This window comes from Acinonyx jubatus, chromosome B1 (genome assembly GCF_027475565.1).
Source record: "Acinonyx jubatus isolate Ajub_Pintada_27869175 chromosome B1, VMU_Ajub_asm_v1.0, whole genome shotgun sequence".
Taxonomy (NCBI): Eukaryota; Metazoa; Chordata; class Mammalia; order Carnivora; family Felidae; genus Acinonyx; species Acinonyx jubatus.
This window is the reverse complement of record NC_069382.1, coordinates 46,326,378-46,351,984: the sequence shown is the minus strand read 5'-3', so window position 1 is coordinate 46,351,984 and position 25,607 is coordinate 46,326,378. Positions and strand designations below refer to the sequence as shown.

General features: G+C 37.5%; 1 long non-coding RNA gene across 5 annotated transcripts in view; it reads left to right on the top strand.

Moving 5' to 3' along the window:
• The window catches only part of LOC128314398 (uncharacterized), a 734,161-nt gene that overhangs the window by 310,671 nt on the left and 397,883 nt on the right, over window positions 1–25,607 (top strand). For 3 of the 5 annotated variants that reach the window (XR_008295997.1, XR_008295998.1, XR_008295995.1), the window contains exons 3-4: window positions 11,728–11,854; window positions 19,519–19,660. This is a non-coding gene — a long non-coding RNA (uncharacterized LOC128314398). The remainder of the gene's footprint in view (window positions 1–11,727; window positions 11,855–19,518; window positions 19,661–25,607) is intronic. The other 2 variants (XR_008295999.1, XR_008295996.1) reach the window with 1 other exon arrangement.

The following is a 25,607-nucleotide window of genomic DNA, read 5'->3' as shown; positions in this document are numbered from 1 at the left end:
GATAGTTAGTCCTGGTTTTTATTTGCATTTTTCTGATGATGAGTGATGTTGAGCATCTTTTCATGTGTCTGTAGGCTATCTGGGATGTCTTCTTTGGAGAAATGTCTGTTCATGTCTTCTGCCCTCTTTTAAATTGGGTTACTTGGTCTTTTGGTGTTGAGTTGTATATGTTCTTTATATATTTTGTATACTAACCCTTTATTGGATATATCATTTACAAATATCTTCTCTGACTCTGCACATTGCCTTTTAGTTTTGCTGATGTTGCAAGGAGTATGGCCGGAGTCACAAAAGATGAGTCCGCAAAGTGCAGTTAAGTGAAGGTCCTCATACTTGAGTCGGAATGAGGCCCTGACTCCAGAATGAATCTTCTTTTTATTAGGATAATTGCCAAAGACTACATGCATAAAGTCAGCTAAGCAAGTGTGTTAATCAATCTAATGGTTTAGCTTTTCAAGGTTGAATTTCGAGTTAATTAGTTTCTATAACACTAGTCAGGGTCAGGTGTGAAGGAGGAACAGGCCCTGGACAATGTTAATGGCTCTAGGTATTCCTTACTAGCAGCAGCCTCTTTCAGCTGTGTAAACATGTCCTAAGGCCTTGCACCTTCTCCAGCCCTTCCCTTTAGAAGTCTTTTCCTTTGATGCTTCTCTCCTGCATCTCCCACATGTTGATTCCTTTGTTGTGCAGAAGTGTCTTATTTTCAAATAGTTTCAATCGTTTGTTTTCGTTTTTGTTTTCCTTGCCTCAGGAGATATATCTAGAAACAAGTTGCCATGGCCAATGTCAAAGAAGTTACTGCCTGTGTTCTCTTCTAGGATGTTTATAGTTTCAGGTCTCACATTTAGGTCCTTAATCCAGTTTGAGTTTATTGTTGTGTATGGTGTAAGAAAGTAGTCCAGTTTCATTCTTTTGCATCCAGTTTTCCCAACATCATTTTTTGAAAAGACTGTCTTTCTCGTTGGATATTCTTGCCTCCTTTGTTGAAAATTAGTTGATCGTATAATTGTGGGTTTATTTCTAAGCTCTCTATTCGGTTCTACTGATCTGTGTGTCTATTTTTATGCCAGTACCACACTATTTTGATTACTACAGTTTTAAACAAAAAATTCTTAATGAAATATTAACAAATAGATTTCAGCAACATAGAAAATAATTATATACCATGGCTAAGTAGATTTTATTCCATAGATTCAAGCCTGGTTCAGTATTAAAAAAAATAATCAATGTAATTCAACATATTAATAAGCTACAGGAAAACAAACCAAATGATTATATCGATCAATGCAGAAATGCATTTGACATAATTTAACACACATTCATGATAAAGATAGTAAGAGAGGTAAATGTCTTCAATTTGGTAAAGAGCATCTACAAAATCATACAGCAAACATTATATTTAATGATGAAAAACTAAAGGATTTCCTCCTAATTCAGGAAGAAGACAGGGATGGTCACTCTCACCACTTTTGTTCCAAAATGTCCTGGAAGTCTGCCCAGTACCATAAGGCAGGAAGAGTAATAAAAGGGATACAGACTGGAAAGGAGGAAATGAAACTGCTCATATTTGCTGATAACATAATTGCTTAGATAAAAACTTCACAATTAAAAAAACGCATAAAACCTAGAATTAATAACTGAGTTAAGCAAGATAGGTTATATGATTAACATAGAAAAATTATGTCTCATTTATTAGTAATAAACAAATGGACACTAAAATTTAAAATATAAAATTTACAGGGTGCCTGAGTGGCTCAGTTAGTTAAGTGTTTGACTTAAGCTCAGGTCATGATCTCATTTGAGTCCTGCGTCAGGCTCTGTGCTGATAGCTCAGAGCTTGGAGCCTGCTTTAGATTCTGTGTCTCCCTCTCTCTCTGCCCCAACCCTGCTCATGCTCTGTCTGTCTTTCTCTCCCCCTCAAAAATAAGTAAACATTAAAAAAATTAAAAATAAAATATATTATTTACAGTGGATAAAAATATGAAATAATTAATTGAGTGTAAATCTATCAAAGCATGTACAGGACTTGCATGCTGAAAACTGTACAATGATGACAAGAGAAATCAAAGTAGATCTAAATGGAAAGATATACCATGTTCATAGATTAGAAAAGCTAATGCAGACAGTCTGCTCTCTCCAAACTGATTGACAAATTCATTTCAAAACCCTAGAAAGATTTTGCTTTTTGGTTTTTGCTTTTGTTTTGTATTAATAGACAATATTGCTCTACAATTTATATGGAAAGTTAAAAGAATTAAAATAGCTAAAACAATTTTGAAAAAATGTATTAGGAATAATCGGACTACCAATTTGAGACTTATACAGCTACTGTAATCAAGACAGTTTGCTATCAGTGGAGGGATAGAAATATGCATTAATGAAATACAATAGGGAATCTACAAATAGACCAAAGCAAATATTCCCAACTGATTTTTGACCAAAGTATAAAAGTAATTTACTGAAGGAGAACTAATTTACTAGAGGAAAAGTAATTTACTGAAAGATTAACAAATGAGGCTGGATCAATTGGACATCCAAATGCCAACAAATGAACAAAAAGACCTTGACCTAAATCCCACACCTTATACAAAAATTAATTCACACTTGTTCATGGACATAAATGTAATTTTATAAAACTTTTAGAAAAAGGAAAGAAGAATGTCTTCAACATCTAAGACACAACAAAGAGTACTTTGACTTAATACCAAAAGCAAGATTCATAAAAAGAAAAAGAACAAATTGGACTTGATCATAATTAATATGTCACCCAGAATCTGCCTTTGAGAGGAGAAATGGAACCTCTACACATAGGACACCTGTTCATGCTAAATGTCACAAAGCAACATAATTTAATGTTTTGTAGATTCCCTCACATTCTTCTTAATGTCAGTTTAATTTTTTGTGCTACAAAAATATCATTAAAATATTTTCCTATTAAAAAAACTGTTCTGTGAAAGACCCTGTTAAGACTATGACAAGACCAGCTAAGTGTGGGAGGATGTATTTGCAAACCGTATATCTGACAAAACACTAATATCTAGAATGTGTATATATATGCATATACACATATGTATGTATGTATACTATGTATATCCCTGATATTCATGGATATATGTATGTGTGTGTATTCAAAACTCAATGGTAAAATAATTAATAGATAAAATGAAAATCATGTAGTTATAAGAAAGCAAAGCACATATATCTCCAAAGAGGATATAGGTATTGTAATATGCACACAGAATGATTTTTTACATCATTAAATGTAGCTAAAAGTACAAGGAGATACACAAATCAGAATAACTAAAATTAAATCGCCTGTGCTATTCCTGGGGGGAGAAACTTGCTGGTAAAAAAAACTGGCTATTTTACTTTTAAGAGTAATAATTCTATAATGATGGATTCATGTCTTTATATATTTGTCCAAACCCATAGAATGTACATCACCAAAAGTGAGGTGTGATGAAACTGTGGACTTTTGGTGATAATGTGTCAATGTAGTTTCGTCAATTGTGACAAATGTGCCAATATGGTGGTAGATGTTGATAATGAGAGAGGCTATGCATGTGTGGGGCAAGGGGTATAAGGGAAATCTCTGTATCAGTTTAAAATAAGAAAGAAAGAAGATTGTGGACAAAATGGAGTTTTGTTTTGTTTGTTGTGATAATGACACACTAAAAATGTCATATCACTCAGTGAACCAAACAAAAGTCAAATGATATGATGGTTAGAGTTAGTGGTGTATCACACAAGGGGTAGGAAGTGTGGAAACAGGTTGTTTAATTTTTATTTTTCTATGGGCTGTTGGTAATCAAGAAGATAATTCTTTGTCCTAATATGCATGCAAAACTATCTCTAACTGACATCTAAGTAAATAACACTATGAATAGAATTCCTAAAATGTCCAAATAGTAGAAAAAACATTCACACAGCTTATATCTTAATGGAAATATAAAAAAACAACAACTAGCAAAAAACTAGTCTGTTCAATCAATTAGTATAATTTTCAACTGGCCTGTGAATTTTGGCGTAGTCAATGAGTGTTTTCAAGTACTTTAAGACACTTGTTAAATAGTGTTCCTTCTGAGAGGTAATTTAACCATTCTCTTAACAGTCTTGTTGATAAACTCATTTCTTTAGGAGGGAAAATCTATTTATCTGTTAAAAGAAAACACAAACTTTAAACAGACCACTTCAAACTGTCACAAATTTTGACTTCTCTATGACATTGTTATAGAAACTTATAGATACTAGATATTAGAAGTCAGCTCATGTGAAAAGAGCTACTAATTCCTTCATTTGAAAAAAAATATTATAGTTATATCTGTCTTCCAGAGTTGCAAAGAAGATCATATGAAATGATGCAATTTAAAAAGCTTTATAATCCTAAAACTTTGTATGGGTGAAGTACCTTTTACTATTAAGAACAGTTATTGATATTTCACAGTGGTAGTTTGTTTTTTGGAATACCAGTCTTCCTGACAGTCACTGTATATACCACTGAAAAAATTTTTGCAACCTCTCTGTAGCTTAAGTTGTCTTTCATAATTCATAAAAGAAGTCTGTTTCATCACTCTTTGGTATACTTGGTGGCATAAGAAGCAGCTATGATTTTAAGCTTTTAAAATGGTAGAAATGATATCTCTTTAAATTCTTAGCTCAATTCTTAGCTTATTCATGGTAAAAGATAAACTATCATCATGATTTCCTTAAGCACTGGCTCAATGCACTTTAAGGCTGTCATTTTTCTACCTTGATTTGGCACATTTGATTTAATCTCTTAAGTGTTAGAGAACAAATCATTATTAAAAGAGAGGTGGAAAAGGTCCATTTGGAAGACTGTTTCTTGCATGCAGGTGAATAATTAGAGTGACCTCAATATGGTGGCTTTCTTTGCTGCCGAGAGACAAATACTTTTGTGTGACATTAACAAGTTCAACTGTGCAGACCTTTAATGTGCACTGTCTCCCTGGAAGCTACAATATGTCTCTTGGTGTCTTTGCAGTTAGATGAAAGGAAGTAAAACCCAAAGTGAAAACAAGAGTGGGGAATTTAAAGTTTGACTTCGTTGCTAACTTACTGTGCAAAGTTAGCTCATTAGAGGTATGCTTTTGCCGGAAATCAACAGTCAAGATTCCACCATACTTCTTTAAACACACACACACACACACACACACACACACACGGAAGAAAAGTAATACTTTGCAAGATTTTAGGAGAGAACAAGGTATGGTTTGTTTGGATTTAGAATGTTTATTTTGAAAACAAAGTTGTCCCATGGTGATAGTTATGAGCAGTGAGAACTTCGTCTTCTCTAGCATCAACAGTAGTTTGCCTTTTTGCGGGTAAACTATATATAACACAGAATCAGACACGTGATCATTAAAAGGATGTATTTAGTTTAGAAATAGTGATGATCCATTGGAAAATGAATGAATTAAGAGAGAATTATGTATATATCCCATAAAGAATATGAATGCCTATATGATATTTCCTTTTTTGAAAGTACAAAAGAAAGATATCCATTTCATGATCATGGTAAAGCCCTTATATAGCCCTGTTTTTAGTTAGAATTTCACAAAATAGAGTCTTCTTCTCCTTGGTAATCTTGAAGAAAAGAGGTTCTAAAACTTCCCCACCAACCTATCCCATGGTTTCATAAAATAGACAAATTGTTTTTCTCAACTGTTCCTTGCCTCCAGTAGCTTGTTTTACCCACCCTCTTTGCCATACTTTCCCAACAGATAAAGCAGACATCCAGGACCCAGTGGCTTTGGATTTCCCTATGTGACTTGACTTTGACCAATAGAGTAGGAGTGGAAGCAACAATGTTTCAGTTGGAGCAGAAGAGGTGTGGCAATTCACTTTTGCAATTCTGAATTCTGATTTCATTTGTCCAATTCTGGCCTCCAGCTGAAGAATGGAGATGCCTTTCTTTACATAGAGCTTGGCTCTTAGTTCTGTTTCTTCAAAGATACATAGAACAACCCACAATTAGGAACTAAGCCTAACAGGACCCCACAGGCAGCAGGAGAGCTAATTATCTAGCAACAGTGGGACGTATAGCCTGGGTGTTGAAATGAAGCAGCTTTGTCTCAAGCTTGGCTCTACTGCTCAGTTTTATCATAATCTTGAGTTAGCTGACCTTTAACTCACAGATATATTCAATTTAATTATGCTCTACTCATAAAGTATTGCAAAATGTATACAGCTCTGAAATGTAAGCCCAAACCAAGAACATGAGCCAAGTAAAGATAGAAAGTAACTGAGTGAAAACTCTCCTTAACAATGGTATTGATGAACAGTCAAAACATTAGAGAAATGAGTTTGAGCGTTCAAAGTCTCTGCCACCTGGTGCCTTAAAAGACTGGTGAAGTTATAACGGTCCGGGGTACATAGTAGTTTGCCATTAGATTCTGAACGTTAGAGCTAGAAGGAGTTTAAATGATGACTTATTCTGATCACTGCCTTTCATGACTAAGGGAATGGAGGCCTAAAAGGATGAATTGTCTTTCTCCAAATTAGTTAATGGCAAATCCATCACTTACACCAACAAAATAGTTTTAAATGGCAGTCGGGTGTTCATTCTGCCATATTGAAAATATACTTCCTGCCTCATATTCTTTCCCCAGAATAGTGGAATGTCTATGTCCCAGAGCACATATTCTTGTATTGTACTTATTTTTCAAAGAAGAGTCCACAAGTACCAGTTTCATGAGAAGGAACTGAGCCTATGAACAGGGATATGTTGATCAGTAGGGAGACACATGTGAAACCCATACTGTTGCATGTGAAACCCAACTGCACTCTTACTAAAGTGGCTCAATCAAGGATCAGAGTACCCTTAGTAACCAAAGTGATCTTTGTATGCTGTCACCTGTGCATCCATTACTGTTGTTTTTGTTGTTGAAAACGACAGATTCACAATTAAAACACTGGAACTAATTTGCACACTCTTCAAACCTAATCTCAGGAATGTGTCCAAAGAGAAGGGTTCCAAATACAGAGACGAAAGTAGAAATTCTCAAATTTTTCTTTAAAAAAAATTAGTTTCTGGCCATATGACCTTCAGTGAGACAAAAGCTCTTTGTGCTATCTACATTCTTTGTCACCATCAAAAGAAACAAAGATAGGGGCACCTGGGTGGCTCAGTCATTTAAGCATCTGACTCGGGCTCAGGTCATGATCTCGCAGTTCATGAGCTCAAGCTTCATATCAGGCTCTGTGCTAACAATCAGGAGCCTGCTTGGGATTCTCTCTCTCCTCACTCTCTGCCCCTCCCCACTGTCTCTCCCTCTCTCTCTTTCAAAAATAAATAAATAAATTTAAATATAAATTAAAAAAACGAACAAAAATATACGTGTAGCTTTATAATGAAAAAGAATGTTTCATAAAACTCCCATGTGGTGGCCAAAAAGGATAAAGAGATTGAAAATAAAAGGAAAACTAAACTGGATACAAAATAAACAAGAAAAGGAATAAATGCAAGGATAGAAAACAAAACAAAACAAAAACAAAAACAAAAACAGAAAAGTAAAGAGGATAAAATCCATCCCTGTCGTTCTGAGGGTTTGGTGCCCACAAAAGAAGTGGCCTCCGCAGAGCCATGCTGTCACTAACATTCCTTAAACTAAGAACCATACAGGAAAATCCACCTCTGACTATTCAATAAAATATTGCTCGTCTTGAAATGGAGTCAGGTTGTACATCAGATTGCATTTATTTAAAGTAGCATTGTTTTTTTCTTCTCCTTCTGGGAGAACAATACGATGAATCCACGGGAAACTCCTGATCCTTGCTGTCACACGGTCATGAAGGAAGAGGGTCATCCTGGAATTGCACTAACGCATTCTAGATTTGGCTGAATGGCTGGGGGCAGTAATCCCCTCCCCCCGCCCCGAGCCCTGTGAATTCCAACAATCCATCAAGGGGAATTACTGGTGAAAATGAGAGAAAAATGTCATAAACCTTGCTTTCATTTGATTCCCATGAATGTGAGGACTTGTGCACTTAAGCAGATTATGCCACTGAACTGGAGCTTGGTTGAATGATTAAAAGATAAAACACTTCCATTTAAATCTTTACATGAATTTGTATGCTTGGATTTTCTGAATTGCACTGTGAAGTTTTGTTATAAAATTGAAACGTTTGATTCAAAGGTAAAACAAGCTATTGATCTACAGTGAAGCAATATTAATATTAACATAGAGCTTTTATAATTAATTTGGTGCCAGGTAAAAGAAATAATCAAGATTTTTAAACTTTGATTAAAGGGGGGACTAGACCTTGAAAGTATGTGTGTACGTATAGCAAGATAAACTTGCTGTAGAGGAGGTCTGCAAAAGGTTGACTGTTTAGAGTTGCACATTAGGTGTTCAAGTAGCGATGACTTAGTTAAGTGAGAAGACCAAACAATGCCTACTTTTGGTGGAACACAGAAATCTACCTTTCTGTGTTAAAGCCAATGAAGGCTTCACTTGGCCTGGAGAAATTCATGATGATTGCCGTATCATGACAACATGAAAGTCTGCCAAATCCTACAATTTCTTTTTTGCCTTAAAGGAGAACTGCCTGGCAGACACAGTTGAGAAGAGAGTGGTTTATTCTGACCCTAAGATCATCATCCGTAATCTTAGATAGTGAACACTGAACAATGTAAAGTGGCTTTCGGTGTCAGCCTGGGTTCCCATGGAAACGCTGGCTCAAAATCAACATATGGTCCCAGGAACTTGGGAACTCTTCCCTCCCTCCAGATTTCAGCTTCCCCATCTACACAAAAGGGAGAACATACATATTTCAGAGGATAGCTATGAATATTAAATATCTAGCAAATAGAAAGTACCAGTAAAATTGTGATATTTTGCTTCTTAATAGATGCTTTCTCTGTCTCCCTCTTTCAGTCTGTCTTGTTCTTTCCCTCTCCTCTTTTCCTCTTTCTGCCTTATTTCTTTCTCTTCAGGTGTCTTTAGGCGAGTTGGTGGTTGTGATGATCAGGGGAAGGGATATGAGGAAAAAGATCAGAAAGATATAGAAAGTGCTATTTAGAGAAAAAAGTGTTGGCAAAAAAAGACCGTTTAGCTACCTTTTCACAACAAACAACAGGTGTCCTCTCTAAAAGAATGATCTGTTCAATCCCATGTGTATGCTTTTCTAAAAATTCACATACATTATCTTCCACTTGTATATGAAATGTACAGAAAGATTACTTTTAGTTTCCAATGGCACGTTTTTTGTTTTGTTTTGTTTTAACAAAACTATAAAAGTGGCTATGATATTTGCATAGACATTGAATTTGAAAAGTACAAATCTATAAAGGTATTATTCATTCAGAGTATTGGGATAAGAACAATGCTATTTATTTAAAACACACACACGTTTTATCTATATAATTGTCCCAGGTAAATATAATATTCTTTGTCCAAAATCATATGACTATTTCAGTATATCAGGCTATCTACTGAACTTCCAGATAATAATAATAGCTCCCATTTATTGAACATTTACTATTTGACAGAACATTTACCATCCCATAATTAGGATTTAAACTACACTACATAATTTAACTTGCACAATATTTTTTGAGGGAGAGTTTTAGAATGGTTCCCATCTTATAGGAGAAGAAATTAGAGCTCAGGCATGTTATATAACATGCTCAAACTCATTCTCTTAAAATTTATTAAGCAGGAATTTGGACCCACTCCTTTCCAATTATAAACCTTGGACTCCAACCCTCTTTACTATCTAAAGAACCAAACAGCATAAACTACCAATGAACCATAGTTTTACATGAAGTTGGGTTTAGGAAAAGTAGATTGTTCATAGGAATTTTTTTGTCCTTCAGAAAATTTCTTTTTTTCAGAACATGAAAAACACAAGAGGGGAGGATTTTCTTTGAGATGAAAATTGAAAGAACTACAAAATGAGTTTTACACTATCTTATGTTCTGCCTTTCAACGCATTTTTGTGAGAAAAGAGCTATTTTCAAAGGGTCATAGGGTTTGAGGGAGGAATTTGGGGTCTGGTGGGGGGGGCAATTGCTGTGAGTCAGCAACAGATCAGGGACAATGAAGAAGCTGTTATAGAGGGGCTTAGCCTTTCTGGGATTGAAGACTGTAGCAGTCAGGAGAGAGGAAGCTATACTTTACAATAAACAACCCTCAGATTATTAGTGGTTTATACAACTAAAGGTTTTAAAAATTGTTTTGTTAATCTCTTATGCTTCATTTCCACCAATTGCCACCTGGGGGCTACACACCAAACCTTATAACCCTGGAACCTAGACTTACTGACCATCCGTATCTCCATCTACACCTAAGACCACTGTGGTGGCAGAGGGGAAAAAAACAGGACTCTGGAGAGTAGCAATACCATCAAGTAAACGCTCAGTCAAGTTCATCACTTCTGGTTAAAACTCATTGGCTAGAGCTGGACCTATGGCTTTACCCAAAGCAAACAAGTTTCAGAAATTTAACTCTCCCAGGTATGCGGCACCCACATAGGTTCAAAATAGGTCACAGACATTTTGGCAATGCTGCGCCCAAGGACTGGATGGAGCAGCCGTGTGACTACAGAGACATTTCATTGAAATTAAACTTCTCTCTTTGTGGAGAAGTTTATTTTTCTAACAGCAGAGTTAGGTTATGGTATGAGATTAATACCTGTGTAAGTCATCTGGAACTGCCATGGAATGGTTTTTGTTTTGTTTTAACCCTAGGAACACTTAAAATGTGGCTACTGTATTTGCATAGGTATTGAATCTGAAGAGTACGAATCTATAAAGGTGTTATTCATTTTGGGCTAGTGGGACCACTGGTGGTCAGAAGAGAGAGGGGAAGAAGAGCATGGGGAGAAGAGAGGGACATAATGCTTGAGTGAACTCTGAGGACTGGTGGCTAAAGGGGTCTTTGGAAAAGAATAGAAATGTTTAAAGAGGGTTTAAGTTGTTTGCTGTTTTTTTTTTTCTCCTCCCAGAGAGGTTCTTAGTTAAACTGTTGGTTTGTTTTATAGGGCTTTGTGGAGCTGTGAAGGATAGTGAAGTGCTGACCTCTGTACCCAGGTCCACATAGGCTAGAACCAGAGACATGAACGCCATGACAGTGCCTGACCGTTCTTTATTTTCCATTTCCAAACTACAGAATAGCCTGTGCCCAGCCCTGGGGCAGGGGAGGTGGCTAGAATAACTCAGTTTAGAAGAGTTTCCTCAAAGTGAGAATGTGAATGAGGAAGATCATTTTTAATCGTTTCAATAGGTGTATCCCCTTGTTCCTGAGATTAGGTTGTGACCACTCCAGCAAAGCTACATAGGGCACATGCATCCCATAGACTGTGGAGGGATTGTTATGGATAAATAACTTCTGCTTAGTCAGGTTTGAGGAACTTCATACCTATAAGTAGAATTACCGTTTTGTTCTATATAGCTTTCAAATACATGCATTTTCATCACTTCCACTGTCTCATTTAATGTAAAAATCAATCCAGCAATGTAGGTAGGACACAGTTTTTCTACTATTCTTATATATTAGAAAATTTAGGACTACAGAAAACACATAATCTAGCAGAAAAACCAAACCCCAACTGCTCATATGCCTTCTAAAAACCAAGCCAGCACTCTGTTCGCAGTATCTGCTGTTGTGTTAAAAGCCGACCCTCAAATGAGCCATTCAACATGAAAACATTTACCTGTTGGGTTAATTGCAATAAAATATACTTGACCTCTTTTGATTTTCTCAGGTTCCTTCTGCTGTCTACTTCTAGAAATACCTGCCTTCGGGGCCGTTCTTTCTAAGGGAGTCAAATGTTGTTCACCACCTAGCTCCCTGATGGACCCATGTATTTTCTGAAGTCACTCCAGGGAGAGGTGAGGTGTTTTTCATGCATGAGCCTTACATCTCTTCTTCTCCTTGCCACTGTTCCTGTTGACTTCTTCCTCCCCTGGTGGCCTTTAAATATTTCTTTCAAAAAATCCTGTCTTTTCATTTTTGTGTTTCCCTTATATCTTAGTCATCTTTTGGAGATACTGTGAAAGGTCAACAGGTGTGTGTGTGTGTGTGTGTGTGTGTGTGTATACACACACACACACACACACACACACACATACATACACATATATGTAAAAGGGAAGGTGTTTCTTTCTCTTTGCCCCTCCCTCATACCCTCTCCTGCTCATTGTCAATCATTTTTTCCTCCTGTCAGGATACTAATCTACCCATTGGCTTATGGAATTTCTGGGCATGCTCCCTTTTTGACCCTTTAGTCCCCGGAGGCTGATGTCTTCCCCTGGCTTCATTCTTCCCATGCTTGTCCCCATGTCCATCCCCCAGTTGCCTAAAGGGAAAGTCTGGTGAGAAGAAGCAAGCCATGGGGGCAGGGCAGTTGCTACAACCAGTGTAAGATGACAAACCCCATATCTGCATCATTCTCAGAAGAGTCAGAGTTCTAGGTCAGAGTAACCAGTTACCTACGCCTCTGTCACAAATAGATACCTCCCTGCAGACAACAAGAAGGACTCCCTGGCTGCTTAGGCTTCCACGAGCCCCACGAGTGTGTGAGACACACTCACAGAGGAAATTCTCCTAAAGGAATTGGAATGGAATGCTGGGGATCAAATAAAAAGGCAAATATCCACTACAGTCCAATACTTGGACTGCCAAAAATCTACATGCATCCCTTTTTTTGCTACACTTACACTTCTAAAAATGTTTAAGTATATAAAAAACAGTTCTCAAATGCAACTATTCTCCCATTGCTTGATAATACCCCCTCCTTGAAAGGGAGGCAACCTAAAATTTCGCCATCTACTACATATAGCTTCAAGTCTGGAATCTCCAGATGTCCATTCCTCTACTAATTTTGCTGTTGCCTCATCAATATTTAGCATTCTTGAGTAAATAGTACCCATAAACCCTCTTTAGAATAGTAGAGAGGGGCACCTGAATAGTAGAGAAAAGGAATAGAAAAAAAGAGAGCGTTGTTAAAGTACGTAAATAAATAGATGATATTGCAAGGAACAAAAGAGAAACAGTAGCAATCAGCAATAATAATAGTTATTTCAGTTACTACATAACATTAATTAAGCACTTAATTTTGTGCTTGTTTCTACACTATCCCGTATAATACTAATAGCAATGATAAGAAGTAGGTATCATTATCCACAGTTGAAAGGGGATAAAAATGAGGCACAGAAAGAGTAGTACACCCGGGTGCCATTCAGGCAGACTGTTGCTTCCTCCATCACTGTGATGCAGCCCACAGAAAGTGACGACAGTCCTCAGTTCTGTGACTGGACCCAAGGCAGTTGATGACATCTATTCCATCCCTTTTCTGTTAAATATGTCTGTCTTTAGTTGGTGTCTCAGATGATCAGAGTTATGTACCCAGTGGAGTGGCCCCAACTTTTATTCTTGAAGGAACCTGAGCCTTTGTGTTCTAATTGAGGTCACAGCATAGTTCCGTGCACATTTGCCCTTGCATAAAATAATATGAAATCTTGCAGAAGATTCCCCTGGGTTCAGTCATGCTCCTCTTTGCCTTTGTTGAGTGGTGCTACGTTATTTCCTCTTGATGGTCAGGTCGGATCTATACAACCCACAGCACGACTCTTTCACCCTCTTTCCACCAGTGGCATGAAGGGACTTCAATTGCAGAGCGGTCTCCTATTCCATTGGAATCCTTAACACGTTCCCTGATAACAGTACTCCTCCAATGGGTTCCAAAAATTCTAATCATTAGCCCAAGGTCACTGAGATGGGAAGTAAATTTTTATCTATTTTAGGCATAATTGGGAGAGATTCTACCCATTTCTGTGACCTTTATATCTGACCTTGTGAATGGGCTGTGGGAAAAACAGCAGTGTATATTGGTGGCATTTTCACGTATTATGCCAGATGCTATAGGTAAATCACAAACTCACAGTATTGTCTTCCAGCTGGTGTCACAATAGTGTCTTTAATAGGCTTTTCCACCAATCTGTGAGACCAGCTGCTCTGGGTGATGACATACTAAGTAAGGTCTACAAATCCCAGAAGCATCCAATGATTGTTCAGCTTCTTTCACTGTAAATTAAGTCATTTGGTAGGACTCAGTGTAATTTAAGTTTCCATCAGCATCCTCTAATATGATAGTGCTGGAAGATGAATGATAGAAAAAGAAAGTCAAAATCTAGAATTAATATGGGGCACCAGGGTGATTCAGTTGGTTAAGCCTCTGACTTCAGCTCAGGTCATGATCTCACAGTTCATGGGTTTGAGCCCCACATCGGGTTCTGTGTTGACAGCCCAGAGCCTGGAGTCTGCTTCAGATTCTGTGTCTCCCTCCCTCTCTCTCTCTCTCTGCCTCTCCCCTGCTCATACTCTGTCTCTCTCTCTTTCACTCTCTAAAAAATAAATAAACATTAAAAAACTAATTTAGGGACGCCTGGGTGGCCCAGTCAGTTAAGCGTGCAACTTCGGCTCAGGTCATGATCTCACACTTTGTGGGCTCGAGCCCTGCGTGGTGCTCTGTGCTGACAGCTCAGAGCCTGGAGCCTGCTTCGGATTCTGAGTCTCTGTCTCTGTCTCTGTCCTTCCCCCTCTCACGCTCTGTCTTTCTCTTTCTCTCTCAAGAATAAACATTAATTTTTTTAATTAAAAAAAATAACAAAAGATCTAGAATTAATATCTATTCTGTGAAAGCAAATGATGCCCTCTTTGTGATGGAAGGGGTCAATTTAAGTAACCTGCTATGAGAGACCTAACTGTTCCCTGAAAGTTATGGTACTACATAAAGGCTCATGGTTGGTCACTGCCGGTGGCACATTAGATACTCAGTGTGTCAAAAAACAGGCTAGAACCGACGAGAGAAAGTCCATTTAGCCTCTGTCCCTGCCATGAGGCTTGCCCTCAATGGATGTTTCATTCTAGGTGACCACAGAAGTACTTGAGCTGTTATGTACAGCATGCGATATGACTTCGAGGGACCCACTAGGAACTATCACAAGACTTTGTCACCAATCTCAGATAAAAAGCAAAGCCACAAATGACTAGGACAATAGGCAAGCTAGTCTCTGAGGGCTGGGCCCTTTGAAATGTCTAATAGCTAAAGCAAGCCTGGAGATGGAACAAAATGGGACCTCTTACAGGATAAGAGAAGGGAGTGATTGCTGAGGACACAGGAAGCAAAAAGAGAAAGAGGGAAGACATACAAAGCTTAAGAAAAGAGATTTTCTAAACTCAGATTTACCTCTAAGTAGGAATGTGACATTTTGTAAGTCACATCAAGACTCTGCCTTCCTGAGGGCATCTTTTGGGATGAGCACTGGGTGTTGTATGGAAACCAATTTGACAATAAATTTCATATATTTAAAAAAAAAAAAGATTCTGCCTTCCTAACAGTAGAAGGAAACAATTGAACCAGACTTGATTTTCTGGGTAGCATACTTAGTTTGATTTTACATTTCCATGGAAATTCTTTTTGAGAACTGATCTAACAGTCTGTGACTTTCTGATACAGAAACATGATTAGTGTTAGAAAATGTGAAGACAAGATGTTACTTTGGAAAAGTGAAGTGACACATTAGCATAAAGTTTTTATTTTTATCTTACTTTTTTTTAATTTTTATTTTTACCTTTCCATGAGATTCTCTGGGACAGAAAAAACTTTCAGGATGCCTTAGAAATCCTCATTTTCCTAAATATGGGAAAGGAGTACACAATATGAATTATGACTTTGGCTGAATGTTTCTCAGTGACTCTGGAAAAACTCACCCAATATTGAAAGGCTTAATTTATCAAAAGTAAATAAACAAATTGAATTTAATGCATTGATTCCTGCTACCGCTTTAATCAAAGATAATTGGATTCTCGATTGAGAATTTTAAGTACCTTTTTAAAATATAAAAAAGTGATATAGAACAGTTAAGATATTTGGAATCACATTAACTGGGGTTAAAATTATGTTAATAATCTCAGCTGAAAGTTTTATACCTCTAAGTTATTTCTCTTAGTCCTTTTAGGCAATATCATCTGCAGAAAAATTAAAAGAAATTACTCCCCCTTTTATTTATTTTTTTTTATCTTTTTTTCAATGGTTTTTATTTATTTTTGGGACAGAGAGAGACAGAGCATGAACGGGGGAGGGGCAGAGAGAGAGGGAGACACAGAATCGGAAACAGGCCCCAGGCTCTGAGCCATCAGCCCAGAGCCCGACGCGGGGCTCGAACTCACGGACCGCGAGATCGTGACCTGGCTGAAGTAGTCGGACGCTTAACCAACTGCGCCACCCAGGCGCCCCACTCCCCCTTTTAAAAGAAAGCACATCATGGTGAAAATAATAAAAGTTCTTTCCCCCATGCAAATATGAACCCCTCTGAGAGTTTTGTAAGCTTTTTCTCACATTTAATCTTCAGTATTATTTGGTAATTATACAGCAAAATCATCTATCCTTACTCTCCAAGCCCTATTAAATAATTAATAAAATATTTAAACAATGATATCAAATTCTTGTTTATTTCAATAATATTCTCTATAATCCTGATCTGTGGGTAATTAAGTATTGCATTTCAATAGTGTTGCATGGTAAACAGTACTGCCCTTCTATTCTACACTTGTGTGCATACACAGGCCCATTAATGTAATTTGTGTTCTTATTTACATACATTATTATAATAATATTCTAAATTGAGAACTTCTTGGAAATGCTCAGTTATATAGGCCAGACATTATCGTCTGTTATTCTCCTGCTGGAATCACCCAGTCTGAATTAGAGTTTAAGTCTTGGCAATGGTGAGATTTTTGGTGCCACAAAAAGAAAGAAGAAATGAAGGAAGGAAGGAAGGAAGGAAGGAAGGAAGGAAGGAAGGAAAGAAGGAAAAGAAGGAAAGGAAGGGAAATAATGGAAGGAAGGGAAGAAGGAAAGGAAGAAAGGGAAAGAAGAGAAGGAAGGGGAGGGAGGAAGGATGGGTAGGAAGTACAGGAAAGAGGGAGAAAAGAGAGAGAGAGAAAGCAAGAAAGCAAGCAAGTGAAGAACGGGGAGTGAGGAAGAAGGGGAAGTTAGTGGAGGGGAGGAGAAAGGGATTTGTTCACTGAAATAGTTCTGATTGATACATTTCCAACTGGAAAGTCACTGCATTCTCACTGGACCCTTAAAGATAACAGATATATAGTTTTGTACATCATCACCACTAATAAACATGAGTAAAACATGTACTATTAAAAAAAACAAACATGTGAGTGTGGTTTATATTTAATTTACAACGTGTTCAACTTAGAAACTTTAAACCACACACACACACACACACACACACACACACACACAACAAACAAACAAAAAAGACAAAAAACAAAAACAAGCAACAACAACAACAACAAAAAATCTGTAATTCCATACCTAGAAGTCCTAACTTTAAATCCATAGTCCTCCACTTAATTACTGGTGACTTTGGGCAGACTGCAAATTTTCTCAATATCCGTTTTTTAATCTTTACAATGTAAATAACATACTTGCATCTTAGAATTGCTGTGAAGGTTAAATGAGATACTAAACCTCAGCCCCAAATGGGTACATAGTGAGAGTTAATTAAATGTTAGTATTTATTTATTTATTTATTCATTTATTTATTTATTTATTTATTTTAAGTTTATTTATTTTGAGAGAGAAAAAGTATGTGAGCGGGGGGCGGGGGTGGGGAGGTGGTTGCAGAGAGAGAGGGAGAGAGAGAGAATCCCAAGCAGGCTCCACAATCTTAGTGCACAACCCTATGTGGGGCTTGAACTCACAAACCCGTGAAATCATGACCTGAGCTGATATCAACAGTTGGAAGCTTAATTGGCTGAGCCACCCACCCAGGCAGCCCATAAACGTTAGTACACTTTTTAATTGCTTGACAACAAAGGCTGGATCCTCTCAATGAATTGTTCCAAAATGAGCAGAAGCATTGTCTCAAGGAAATCTCAAATGATTGAAAAGCAGTCTCATATGTTTTACAGCTTTAACAATAACGTAGGGTGAAAAATGATAGAACTAAGTGGTTGGTATGAAAATCCAGGTTTCAGTGAAAACAAGCACTAGGACTGAATGTGAGAGGCACGGGCATCTCTTTGATCAATTCCATTATTTAATTCTTTGAACTTTCGAAGTGATATTGAGTTGCTGTGCAGACATTGCCTCAGGGACTCATTACTCATGGAAAGTCAACATTTATAGATGGAAAACTTAAGGGATTGTTGTAGTACACAGTTTTCTCCAATTCCTTAGTCCTGGATGCAGGTTACCTGAGGAATTACTAAAAGTGAATGCTTTTCTCACAAGGAAGAAAAAGAAAAGAAATAAATAACTCCTAAAACCCCACTGCTTTCTGAAACCTGTGATTTCTAGATCTGGTTCATCTATTTATCTACTCAGTGGGTGGCATTTTATGATAAGGCAAAGATGGAAATAATATTCTGCCTTCCTTTTCTCAGATGCTTCAGGTTAATAGCAATCTCAGAAACACAGAAATCAATTGCAATAGAAACCAAGATCACATTAAGTAAAGATTTGTCCCTTAGGGAAAGTAGCCCCATTTCCTCTTAAGACTTGAACAAATTGTAAATAATCTATATTAATTTAGATAAAGGATATATTTAGTTTTGTATTTGATTCTGCAAGCAAATGAATTTGTCTCCATCATAGTGTCCTTTTTAAGACTTAGCTTTGGAAATAATCAAGTTGAAAGAAAAAAGCAATTTCATTTTCATATTTGTATTCCACTTTTTAAAACCATAGCATTTCATTTCTTTTAAATTCAACTACATATTTTAAAAGGAGAAGGGAAGAATGGGTATCTTCATATTAACTTTCTAGATTTGGAAATGTGGTTTCTTTAAAAAAAAGGAAATGGTCAAAAGCCATATGTGCAGACCTTGAATCTAAGAAATGCAAAAGAAAGAAATATATATATGATAAGAGTGAGAGTCCACACCACTAGCATAGGTATATCCCAGGGTGTAAAATTCTGAGTTACAATAATTCTACAGGAGTGGAAATTTTGTGGGCTTAAAAAGGCTTGAAGAATAACCAATGAAGAAATCAGTTTACTGTCATATATATATTATTTTATATATAATATAAATTATTTATATAATTTATATATAATATAAATTATTTATATAATTTATATATAATATAAATTATTTATATAATTTATATATAATATAAATTATTATAATATTATATATATTATTTTAGAGAGAGAGAGAGAGCACAAGCAGGGAGAGAGGCACAGAGGGAGAGAGAGAATCCCAAGCATCTCCATGCTGAGCGTGAAGCCCGATGCAGGGCTCGATCCCACAACCCTGGATCACCACCTAGGCCAAAATCAAGAGCCAGACACTCAACTGACTAAGCCACCCAGGCACCCCTTCTCAGTTGTTTTTTTACATATTAACATAATCTATACACTTGTTCTTCCTCATTTCAATATATTCCCAATTGCGCATCCCCATATACACACACATTCCTTTTTCACCACGTACAACTTTAGCTTCTTTCCTCTGTTATTATCTACAGGGAACTGGCGCTGGTGACAGAGCCAGGGAGGACAGGGACTAGAGCCGGCGAGGATACGTCTTTGGCAGTACTACGATTTGTGTTTCGATTCCCTGTCTAACATGGCAGCAGACACCAACTGGGAACCAAGATTAGATATGAGGTAAGGGTTCTTTGTGATCAATTCCATTATTTTCACCTGATACCTTAACACCTTCAGTCCTAAATCCCAATTAAACCTTCTCAAATTCCTGATGGCTGTTTGATTGCCTAGCTATTGTATGCATTTCCTCATGAAAAGATGTCTGAACTTTTATGATGAGTATATCAAATGCCTTTAAATCACGACCTGAGCTGACTGAGTATGGAGATACAGTGACGATTTGTTTGCTGCAGACTGAGAGCCTGGTAGGTCAGCTGTAGCCTAGGCTGCCTTGAACACCTAACAAAAAATTACCTGTATGTTTGTTGCTCAAAAGACTGCTAAGACTACGCAGCATGCAAGATTCTTAGCTTCCTCTTTCCAGCTCATGGGCAGGGGCAAGATGTGAGCGCTATAACTTCTATAGTCAGTTGGCTTGTACTACAGAAAAATGCACACAATCCTTTACTCATGCCTTTGGCAGCTAAGGCCCCCCGTTTCTAAGCAACAAGGACCCCAGATCACCAACATATGTATCTTGCAGTTTGTATTTTTGGCACATTGCTAATAAAAAGAAAAGTAGTAATTATGGCTTAAAAACAAAGGAAAGATTTGCCTTGAAGCATTTCTATGACTAAATGGAAAAGTGTAGATTAAGTATGCATGGGAAAAGGGTAAAGTTTAAAGGTTAAAACAAAGGCCACTTGTCAAATAACAACAAAGCACATTATATTTTCTGTGGGAAATGAGCTGAGTTTCCAGAATAAGAGGGAGAAAACAGTCCATTACGTTCTTAATACAAGTCTTTAAATTGGTGTAATTGAATTCTCATTGACTACAAGAATGATATTTCTATCCATGTGTGCAATAAGAGGGGTGAACAGGAAACTAGCGAAACTTAACTTTCAGTGTAAATAATAGCAGACGACAGGAGGATTTATAAGCTGATCTTAATCAGCTGAATGTACCTTCTTTATGGTCAAATATGGCTGTACAAATACAATGCTGGGCTTGGTGTAGGAAAAGTATTGTTTCAGTTCAATTGATAATGGGAAAAGTTATTAGTCTGGAACATTAGCCAACTAGTTAGAAATTGCACTGCTTATCTTACTGGATTTTTGCAGTGGAAATCACAATGGTTGAAAAACAGTGACAGTTTGTGGAAATGGTAGAGATTTGAAAGACAAAAAAAGGAAGGAAGCAAATAAAAAAAATAAATGAATTATAGTTACATAAATGCTAGCCAAAAATCAAAACATGTATATTTATTCTAGAATTTGCTATTTCTGGTTGTGAGATTTGGGGTAAGTCACTCTCCTTTGAACTTTAGTCTCCTCTTCTTTAAAAATAAGACATGGCTATGACCTCTAAGCTGTCTTCTAGCTCTTCCATACTTTTGTCTTATAAATAATTCTGAAATAACTTTCACTTTAGCACTGGCATCACAGGTTCCTTCTGGGAAACCTCCTCAGTGTTTTGTGGATTTGTCGGTTTCTTTTGTTTTCATGTGTTTTATTAATTTTATTGGTTTCATGAAGAAAGTTTTCATACATTCCTAATGGTAAATTCCAATAATAATAATAATAATAATAATAATAATAATAATAATAATTTGAAAGCAAAATTCAAATTGTGGATCAAATGAGAATTAGAGTAACGTGTGACACTGAATAAAGATGTATGCCACAGGATGGTGCCACTATCCCACGATCTTTGAAAGCCATATTGCATTCAGATCATTGGTTAAATACCATATGGATTATTTCAGTGGTAGAATTAGAATACGCACAAAGTATAAAAGGAATCAGTTTAGAACATTGAAAGAGAGGAAGAGGAGGAGGTGGAGGAGGAGGAAGAAGGAAGAAGGAGGAGGAGCAGAGAGAGAAAAAAGAGGGGAAAGAAGTAGGCCATCTTTTTGCAAAACTCCTCTAGGCACCATCGTGCATACACAGTCAGTGTCTCTTCTATTTTGTAATGAAGATACTCTTCCTTGGCAAAGACACCCTTATCTCTTGAGAGAACTTAAGCAGTATCTTCTTGACTGTTCTCAGTATCCTACTTAATCTGCTCCTGCGTTCTCCATGAAGAACTTAGAAGTAATTTTCCTAAAACGAAAGACTGATCTAGCTGTTTTCCTTCTTAAAACCCTTAGTAGATGTTCCATTCTTGGAATAAAACCCCGAGACCTTACTGTGTCAACCAAGGCCCTGCATCATCCAAGTCCTGCGTGTTTCTTTGGTATCATCTATGCAAGGTTCCAGCCACTCTGGGCTTTCTGCTCTTCAGACACAACCAGACTGTGCCCTAGACAGTGTCTTCACACACACTGTTCCCTTGGCCTGTAGTGTTGATGCTTGCCTCCCATCCTTCAGCTGGATTGTTTGTTTGGTCTCTACTTGAATATTATTTTCTTACAAACTTTTCCTTAAACTTTTCTCTCTGTCCTGAATCCAGTACTGCAACCAAGTTAGTTATCCTGTAGATGTTGGTTACATTTCATAATACTTTTCTCACTTTGTAGTCATATGCTTGTGCCATTACTTGTTTAATTCTTACCTCTCCCACTAACAAATCAAACCTGCATCTATTTTGTTCAGCGACATCAGTTACATATCCCTTTAACTTAGATCAATGCCTAACACATAGTAGGTGCTTAAATGACTTGTTGAATGAAGGGAATGAGACCTATTCTCAAGTTACAGAGAAAGTGAAATATTAGTCTGTCTGTCTAGGTTGTTTTACTGGGACCAGAACCTCTGATTTTGAAAAACCTGAAGAGGAAGGGAACAGAGAATGGCAGGTGTGACATAAAACCTTTGGAGAGAGATCCCATCAGTGATTGCCTTGTTAAATTAGCAGAACACAGAGGGCTTGTCCTGATTATGTGCTTGTAAGTAGTAAACACTATGCAGTAGAAGTGCCTCTGGGCTAGAGAAAAAAGCAGGTCCTCTTAACAAAATAGAAAACATGAACAAACAAACAAAATAGAGAAAATGAACATGGAGAGGACAAGGCCAAGGGATAACCATACTAACCTAAGGGAGTATAACTAAATTAAAGCAAGAATGTATAGGAGACAATACTAGGGTGGAAACAGAAATAGCACGTCAGGTACTAAATCATTGGGAAGGTGGGGGTGGCACCTGACATAAAAGCTGGGGTCTTCAAAGGGAGGAAATTCTTTGAAGGAATTCATTGAAAAGACAGCAGAGCATAGTGAAAAGTCACTAGATTGAGAGTTGGGACAGCTGCCACTGTTCCTCATTTGGCATGGGACTTTGGTAGATCCTGGCATCTCATGTTCACGGACACAATGAGGGCATGGAAAGGAGTCAAAGATTTAGATTGCATTTCTGGCATATACAGCTTTAATATTCTAGAGAAAAATCACGCAAGGCAAATCCTATTTCAAGACAAAATCCAGGGTGTTTTGGATAAACATGAAGATCTCAGCCAGTAAACCTCAGGGTGAAACACTGAGCTTCAGACCCACTTTCTCACCTTAATGACATTCTCTGCTTATTGACACATCACATCCCTGCTCTGACAAATCCAATGTGGGAAGCCTGATGGAAAGTTTGTGGGACTAATAAAATCTGTGTGTTCAAATACATTTCTAGCTTTCTAGAGGGCTGTATTATTTTTATTATTGCTGTTAAGAATTTCTATGAAGTCTGACTTAGGCTGAGGATGGCTTTTACTGCCCATCACAGTGATTCTAGGATGCAGCCTTAGGTGGTTGCCCATATTTTACATTTTACTAGGGTGCTTTGCTTTACCAAAATTAATACTGCTATTTTCAAGAGAATGGAGCTTGTGCCAGAGGGGCATGGTGATTGGACCTTTACAGCTACTCTTTGCTGATTAAAAGATCACACCTCTTGAACCTTTTCCTCCTCTCTGTCCACACTGCCTACGTCAGAACCCTCACGTGTCTTGCTCAGGTGACTTTAACAGCATTCTAGTTATTCTCCCTGCCCCTAGTCTGTCTCACCCCAAACCCAGCACGCTCTTTGCCACCAGAATGAATTTTCTAAAATGATCAGGTTGCATCACCCTCCTGCTTAAAAATTCTCAAGGATGAGGGGTGCCTGGGTGGTTTGGTCCATTAAGCGTCCAACTTCAGCTCAGGTCATAATCTCACAGCTCGTGAGTTGGAGCCCTGCATCAGGCTCTGTGCTCACAGCTCAGAGCCTGGGTCCTGCTTTGGATTCTGTGTCTCCCTCTTTCTCTCTGCCCCTCCTCCCTCATGCTCTGTCTCTCTCTGTCTCTCAAAAGTAAACATTAAAAAAAAAAGTAAATTCTCAAAGTTGAGACTCAAATTCTTTTGCATGACATGGACATGCCTTCACCATCAGGGGCCAGTCTCCTTTCCAGCCATTTTAATGACAAACCAGATTATTCTTTTCTCCCACATGTGCCATTCCATATCTCACCTTTGCTCATGCTTTGTCTTGGTCCTGTCAGGTATTTCTGTCTTGTAAACACTGACTTATCTTTCAAACTCCAACTCAGATATACCTTCCCGTCTATAACCTTCTCTCATACGATGCTTCCTGTCACCCACACCAACTACAAACATTGTAGTGCTTATTGTCCCAACCAAAACATTAGCTGTTTCTTTCTGTGCTCTTCAAACACTTCATATATATTTCTTTGACCTCTTTTAGCATGTTGCATGATTTACATAATAGAAGGGGTTTCCAGAAGTTCTGGTGTCAGGTATAGCATCTGAGATACAGCTGGCATGCAACACTTGGTGATTGGATTCTTCTGAACCCATTTGAATTACATTGAACTGAATAATAACAACTAGTCATGACAATTGAGTGTAAAAGATTAGGAAGCATTCTAAAGTTGAGGATGATGGCAGGGTGCCCGTGTGAGATCGCAAGGGAATGGTGCTTCACTCATTCTTGCCTCCAGGGCAACCATTCTGTTCTCTGTAGCCAACTTGGCTGTCAAGAGAGACACAGCTGCTCCCTCTTCAGAGTGAAAATGATGTAGATCTACCCGAAGAAGAGGGATGTGTAAGATGAGAAGGAAAGCATCCTTGGGCTAAGCAAGATATGTTATATCAATCTTTTTTTCTTTCCATGTGCACCTTAGTAGAAACCCATGGCTTAGAGAACCCTGCAAGTAAAAATTTTTGTGAGGACATTGTTATGGCATTGCTGAGATTAGTAACACTCGAAAAATAAGGGCCATACACATTCACAAGTTTAGATACGTATGTAGAAGAGCCAGTGTCAAATTGCCAGCTGTCCTTTCTTAAGGACTGTCCTTCATTCTGAGATTAAATCACTGCTGACTTCTTATGATTATTTCCATATATATATATATTCCATATGGAATATATATATTCCATAATATATATGGTTTATTAGAAATAATGGTGACCGTAGTTGTGTGTGTGTGTTCTTTGGTTGTTATAACTTTGTTCTTTGGTTTTTATTTTTATTATATTTTTTATTTTATTGTCAGGTTTTTTCTTAAAATTTTTAGAGATATAAATATATATACCTTTTTTAGAGATTCTTACTTGGACCAGTTAGCATTTAGTAATACTCTCATAGAACTTGAAAGGATTCTTGAAATTTAACTGGTCCACCAAAGCCAAAGTCTAGGAACAAGAGAGTTCTAAAGAACACAATGTGCAACCATTAGTAGTTACTGGAAGAACAATGGACTGAAAGGCAAGAGGCCTGTGTTTAATGGATTCTGTCATTAATCAATCATATAATCATCTCCAAATTGTTTCATGTAACAATGCAGGACCCATGTTTCTTTTTTGAAAATTGTTTAATGTTTATTTTCAAGACAGAGAGAGACAGAGCACAAGCTGGGGAGGGGCAGAGAGAGAGGGAGACACAGAATACGATGCAGGTTCCAGGCTCTGAGCTGTTAGCACAGAGCCCGAGGTGGAGCTCAAACTCAGGAGCTGTGAGATCATGACCTGAGCTGAAGT